At 55.4% G+C, this 7,043-nt stretch overlaps 1 long non-coding RNA gene across 1 annotated transcript; it reads left to right on the top strand.

Annotated features, from left to right (window-relative positions):
* Positions 1-1,131: 1,131 nt before the first annotated feature.
* Positions 1,132-2,940, top strand: LOC145517356 (uncharacterized). The gene is made up of 2 exons (XR_014061993.1): positions 1,132-2,035; positions 2,288-2,940. It is a non-coding gene; the product is annotated as an uncharacterized LOC145517356 (long non-coding RNA).
* Positions 2,941-7,043: the final 4,103 nt, after the last annotated feature.

Here is a 7,043-nt window from a genome sequence, read left to right as displayed (position 1 = left end):
AAAGAGAGGAAACGGAACACGAGAGACTCCTTGCAAGTGGTGTATCTGAGAAGGGGTTCATATGGAAAGAGACGAAGAATGCACAGCACTCAGATTCCAAGAAACACCACCACCACCCTTGACCCTTCCCCCATGACCAACTCCGACCTAAAGCCTTTCTCTCCCTCTAACCTATCCCTAAAACATAACCCTCATCTAATCATATACATGTGCATTCCTAGCATCCATCCGTCCACACACGAGAGAGAAAGAGGAAGACACAGACTGAATTGAGAAAGGAAAAGAGAGGGACACAGCCAGAGAGAGACACGGAACCAAAGAGAGGAAAGGAGTCGATGGTCCAGACTTTTCATCAATCTGTCTCGAAGGTAGAAGCAATGACAGCGCCCATCCACCCCAGAAGGGGGAAAAGGACGGAAGGTTTGGAGAGGAAAAGACAAGAACGCAGGGAGCCATTAGAAGCTCAGCCACCCGCAGAAGCCGAGCTGGGACACTTGAACAGAATCTCAATGGAAACAGAGGACCAGAAAGTTGGCCACTCTTTTCTATAAGAGAGGGAGACCTTCGAGTCTTCCTTTCGGTCCTCCAACTTGGATGCGGGGTCTCAAAACAGTCAGGAGGGGGAGTGCCTTTTCCTGGGTACCACGGCACATCCAGGCCTCGTTCTGCCCCATTCTGTGCTGTGTCAGCCCAGGAAGGAATCTTTCTTTCTGAAGTCTCAGCGCACACGCTCCACGTGATATCGGCCCCAGGTGGAAAGGCATGGAGCTGCTCGTAGGCCGACAGACCTAGGAAGCAGATGGGAGAATGACCGCCACTCTGCAGATGGAGAGACTGGGGAAACCCTGAGGGGCATATGCTTGTCCAGGGCCACACCACTTATGAGAAGAAGGAGCCTGGTCTGAGAGCAGCGGGGCCCTCGGAGCTCAGGCCCTGGCTGCACCCAGGCCTCCCCAGGGCTGTCGGCTGGGCTGGGTGGGTGTCACTGTGCCTGCACATGGCTTAAGGGTGGTGGTCGAGCAGTCAGAAACCCAGAGATTCCCTTGGGAAGTTTTGGGGAAGGGACCTCAGCACGAACCCCAGGAAATGATGTCACCTGCCGGCAACAGAACCCAACAGAACCCGCAACCCGGGTATCCAGGCCTCGAGAGCGGAGAGGAGCCCCCAGCCAGATCACTTGCTGCCGAGATGTTCTGCTGTTTGCCCCTGCCCAGAGGCCGGGGCCTCAGGAGAGCTCACAGGCAGTGTGCGTGGGCACCCTGTCGACGTTGGCTCAGGGCACCCCCGAGACGCCTCTGGCCCTTTGCCCGGAGAAACAGAAAGGTAACACGGGGAGCCCCAGGCCGGGCCAGGCCACCTCTCCCATGCCACCCGGAAACACCGGGTCCTTTGCCTGTGTGTGTGGATGCGGGTTTCTCGGGGTGTGTCTCCCTCAAGGAAGCCCAGGTGGATGTGGGGTCAGAAGCCTGCGGACAAGTTGTGTCCACACCCCAGGGGAGAGCATGCTGGGCGGGATGGGGAGAGTGCGGGCAGGGCCGGCCGCCCAGGCTGACCTCACACCCTCAGGTGGGTCTCTTTCCTCCCGGGTGGGGATCTGAGCAGACACACGTCTCTGACCCTTCTGGGCAGAGAAGTTCGAGCAGGCCGAAGCAGCGGCTCCACTGGCCAGGCCCAGCTCGGAAAACTCCCAGCATGGCTGGCTGACGGTCACTGTCGTTGCAGAGCTTCCCACGTGATGAGGCCGAGGACGGGGACACCCCATCCAGCTCCCGGAGGGAGGGGTCGGAGCATCACCCCCCCGCCCGTGAGGCCCAGTGCAGGCTCCAGGTGAGCGTGCCCACGGAGGCATCAGCCCCACCGGGGGCGAAGCGGAGGCGGGGAAGGCCTGCTGCCGAGACACCGCCCAGGATACACCCGGCGGCCCAGTCTGAGGCTGCCACGGAGCTCAGCACACCCGGCTCTGACCCAGAGTCCCGAGAACCCCGGCCTCTGAGGCAGCAGGAGGACCTGGAGCCCAGCACGCCAGAGCACAGAGGTGAGGACGCTGGGGCTGGTGTACGGGAGTGTGTGCGGAGGGGGTGCTGAGCTACACAGGGACGAGTCCCCGAAAGCTGCTGCTGGGCCTGCAGCAAGCGCTGGCCTCACACCCCCCGCCCCCCATCTTGCACACTTCAGTCCCAAAAGACATCCGACCCTGGGTATTCTTTGGGAATCTCTTGGAAGCTTTCTGTCCCGGGATACGCACATGCCAAGGCTGGCCTGCGGGCAAACGATGCTTCTCCCACAGCTCTAGCACTGGCCTCCAACTGGAACCAGGCTCCACTTCCCAGACCTGTCCCTACAGAGGTGGTGGCTCCAGGTGCAGGACCCAGGGATCCACCGAGGGCAGATGGAGAACCGAGACTTGCCCTCGCAGAGACACCAGGCCAGCTGGGTACTGGCCAGCACACCGGGCAGATCGGATCTCCGTGCCTGCAGGACCCCCAGCCCCAGGCACTGATGTCCCACCCCCTCAGCCAGAACCTCCACCTCCACGTGCACCTCTACCTGCTCGGCCTTTGGCAGGAGAACCCGAGGCAGAGGAGGAGTCACCGCCTCGGCAGGGAGAGCCTGCCCTGGCTCCCGCGCAACACCCAGACGCCCACGATGACTCACCCACCCCTGCAGGGAGAACGAGCCCCCGCTCTGGACAGAGACCCAGAGCCCTTGCCGGAAACACCACGTCCAGGGGAGCGGTCGGCTCTGCAGCCTCCATCCCTGTCTGCTCACCGTGGACGCCGTCAACTCGGTCTGCCCCCAGGGGACATGGAGTTCCTTTCCCCCGAACTGCTTTGCATTTGGTTTGTTTCCACCTTTCTGGTGATGTTTTCTTTTTTGCGTGGTTTCCTGTATTTTTGTTGGTTAAGTTGGGATTAGTAAACTTTTTCATCATTGTTGCAATTTGGGAACACTGTTGTGTAACTCTGGTGATACTGTGTTACCATCACCACTTTGTAGTTTCAGACCCGTTCCATCTTTATGCCCCACCCCCCAACAAAGCCTGGATTCAAGGCAAGCACGCCCTGTTCATCCCTCCGCCCGATCCTGAACACAATTTCATCTTTTCCTTCTGCATTCCTTCCTATATTCTTGGTGTCCCCAATCAATGACTCTCAGTGAAATGACTGAAGGAGTTTTTTTCGGACGCTCCACCTACTGTAAGACTCCACTGGAGAGTTCTCATGTTTATGTCCTTTGAACTAGCCTTTGATAGCCGAAAGTTCGTTGTACGTCCTTTCAAGATACCACGTGCCAAACGAAGCCCTTTTGGCAAATGCCATCATTATCTCCAGGCAGGCATTGCTGTTTGAAGGGTGCCATCTCAGCCAGAAGGCAGAGGCTGAGCTCCTCTTGTTGCACCAGCTCCCAAAAGAAGCCAAGAAAGGGAGCTGGAACAACAAACCACCCCAACGCCCAGGAAAGCGTTCTTCATGACAGAAGGCTAGAAAATGACCCAACATCCTTGTGGCCCAGAACCCCTCTAGAAATTCACTGTTCCATAAAAAAGAGAAACAGATGGGAAGTTCCAAGGAGAGGCAATGCCCATGGCCAGTGTATTTTAGAGACGGCCTGACCGCTCCGGGGAAGACACGCACTGACAGAACCCCTTGGGAAACAGCCGTGATAGTCCTCACTGTCGTAAGGGATTCCTCTGGGGACAACCTGCCCTGGGCACCACACGAGGGAGCAGACCGGCTTCTCTTCCTCTGCCCCCACACCATTCACTCATGAAGGCAGCTCAGGTGTTCTCATGCCCTGCCTGCCTGCCTGCCTGGCTCATCCGTGAGCTGTGACCACCTCCAGGACAGGACTCCACCTTCTGCTCTCTGTGTACCGTGAATCTGCACACAGTGGGCTTTCAGAACCTTAGGAGACTTGAGCCATTCCCACTCGAGCCAGAACCCTCCCCAGGAAGGAAAACAGCTGTGGAGTCCTTTTGGCCCCAGCACTGGTTCCGAAACCCTGGCGGCTCCTAGAGCCTCTACGGTGTGAAGAGGGAGGTCCCTTTTGACAGAGCTTTCCGGCCGTCAGATCTAAGCTGCTGTTTCACTGTCAGCTGTGTCTCTTCCGTTGCAGTGTTGCAGGTGGGCCACGCTGCTCCAAAGGAGCTCACAAGCTGAGTTTCAAGGGAGGTATTGAGAGGACAGGGATGGCTACAACGTGCTGCAAACTGAGTGAGGGTCCCCACAATCCTCAGCAAAGGTGTGTGGTGTGCAAGTGGGGAGTAGAGGGCCCCCAAGTTCCAAAGGAAGGGAGGTACTCGGGAGCTAAAGCCCTTGGCTGCTGTGGTAGCAGCTGCAGATGGCAGCTCGTCCACAGTGCACTTCGAATGAGGTCATATGAGCGGGACTCTGGAAATGGCTCCGAAATCCAGAGAAAGGGGTCAGGGTATGTGGGAATCCGGCGGGGGTGGGGGGTGGATGAAGGAAGGTGTCCTTCCTCTCTCCAGTGCAATTTGGTTTGGTGAGTCTCAAAGCTACCAGATGGCACTTCCCAAGTCAGGCCCCCGCAGGAATCAGGGTGGGCTGCATGCCTCGGCCCCTGCCACAGGGACAAGCCACACCAGTGGCCTCCCTGAGCTCCAATGGCCGGATCTGGGGGTTCTGTCTGGGTGCACACCTGCTTGTTCTGGCCAAGTTCCCCGCTTCTCTGAGCACCAGCTTCAACCTCTCGAATGAGGACATCGATTGCTACCTTGGCACGTTACTCTCTTCATCCTGTGAAGACTCATTAGGCTTATCCTACAATTACTAGCTGGCCCGAGGAGATATCTCCTGAATCCAGATTAAGCTGGAGTCTCCCAGGCTCATCTGGCATGTCTTCCCTGAAGTCTGCCAAAACCCACACCCTTGCGTTTCCAGGGACTCCCCTTAGCCAGCTGGGCAGAAAACCCAGCATGTTTCAAACAAGCTGACAGACAAGCGGGAGAGGACTCACGGGCAGACGGCTTCCCTCAGGTCTCGGGTGGAGCTCTGGGACCACAGCAGCAACAGGCCATCCCAGTCCCTGGGCTCAGCAGCGCCCTCATTCTCACGCCGGCGGCTCTGCCCTGAGGGGAGCAGGAAGGTCACCAACTGCCGCAGGCGGACCTCACGCCCCTCCCACTTATGGAGCCTGACCTCCCCCGGCCCCACCCCTTCCCCTACCCCAGCAGGACGAGAGCTCCTCTTCCCCTGGCTTCTAACGTGAGGCCCGGCCCTGGGCCCCGATTGGGCACTGCCCCAGTCCGGAGCCAATCACAGTGGCCAAGGAGGTGGAAGGCACCGATTGGCCAGGGCCAGGTCATGTGACCATACTCCCCAGGAAACTCAAATATTACCAAGATTCCCTAAGAAACCAATGAACAAAATTACCCAGTAAAGGCAAACCGTACTTTTTAATGAGGCCAAAGTCACAGAAAAAAAAAAAAAAAGCTTCACAATGAAGTGCTCAAGGAAGCTGCAAAATAAACTTTCAGAAAAGTTTAGTAGTTTTTTTAATAGGGTGACGGAGAGCTATACCTATCCCATATATGTGAATTTAGGTTTAAACTAGATTTCCCTTGGCTATTTTATAAGACAAAAAAACCCACATCACCCCCTTTCACTCCCCCCCACACCCAAAAAGTGTTTTAATCTATTGAATTTTTGTGTCCTCAGTTGTGTCTGATTCACGGCAACTCACGATCTCTACACAGCCAGGCTCTTCCGTCCATGGAATTCAGGGCAATTTTTTCTGTCACAGTAAATGCCCACCCTGGGTGATCCAAACGGAAGGGCTCAGAGGCTCCTGAGAGACTAACTCCTTTCAGCTGAGCACAGAGCTGGCTCCTCACTGGGATGCCTGTGGCCTGGGGCTCCCAGAGGGGAGAGCAGCACTCGCCCCACCGTGTGGTCACTGCTGGAAGTGCAGGCTGCTCCTCACTCCCCCTTGACAGTGTCCCTGAGGGCAGAACAGTGTGAAGTTAATCAAGGTGGAAACGCAAACTCCAATGCAAGCAAACTTCCCTCAAGGTCTCCAATACCACTCAGGAACAGGGTATTGGAAACTGCAGGGGATGACATGAATGAAGATGGAGACTTGACACCTTACACCGAGTTCACTTCCAGTTATCCCTAGACAAACATTCCATGAAAACTTGTCACAAATCTAGAGGAACAATGAGCCGAAACCGGACATGTGCTTTGAGTCTTCACACACAAAACTAAAAGGCAGTCCACAAAAAAAACCAGGAGAATACAGTGGACTTTGCAAAATCAAAGATATCTACTGTGGGAAAGACCTCAGTACAAAAGCAAAAGACAGGTCACACATCGCGAGACGAATGAGTGGAAACACAAAGCTTATCAAGGATGTGTCTCCAAACAGACAAAGAACACCAACACAACAAGCCTGTGAAAACTAGGGAAAGGTCTGAAGGGACACCAGACTGAGGAAGACACACACAGAGTATCCCGGATGATGTCCAGCACTGAGGGCCTGAAGAATCAACAGTCTAGTTGTACCTCCTCAGGCCTGTGTGACCCTGGGTGAGGCCTCTGTTTCCCGGTGGCCCTGAGAGATGGACAGGGAGGAAGGGGAAGAGAAATCACTTGCATTTCTAATACTCACAGCAAAGTCTTCCAATGAGAAGGGAATTATCACCCCCACTGACAATGCCATTCACTGAAGTGATCCCCACGGGTCCATCTAACCCAGAAGGGAAGGAAGGACCTGTTCTCACAAAACGGCGAGAGATGGAAGAAGGAAGATCAAGCCCACACCAATCCCTGGAAAGAGAAGCTGTGCTCAGGGCTTGAAAGAATTCCTATTTGGAAAATGATATCCCAGCCCCACAAGGCAATCCACAGCTTCGATGCTATTCCTCCCAAAATGCCAATGCATTTTCGCACCCAACCAAGAATTGCAAAAGGGGTACGGAAACAGAAAAGAGCCTAAATTGTCAATACAATCCGACGAAAAAGCCCCGATACGGACATCCAAGGTTGTGTGAAAGGAAATTAGACGACCAAACTAGGATCCTC

The sequence above is a fragment of the Giraffa tippelskirchi genome, chromosome 8 (genome assembly GCF_054371585.1).
Source record: "Giraffa tippelskirchi isolate mGirTip1 chromosome 8, T2T-mGirTip1v1.2.pri, whole genome shotgun sequence".
NCBI classification, from domain to species: domain Eukaryota; kingdom Metazoa; phylum Chordata; class Mammalia; order Artiodactyla; family Giraffidae; genus Giraffa; species Giraffa tippelskirchi.
This window is presented reverse-complemented; position numbering and strand designations above follow the sequence as displayed.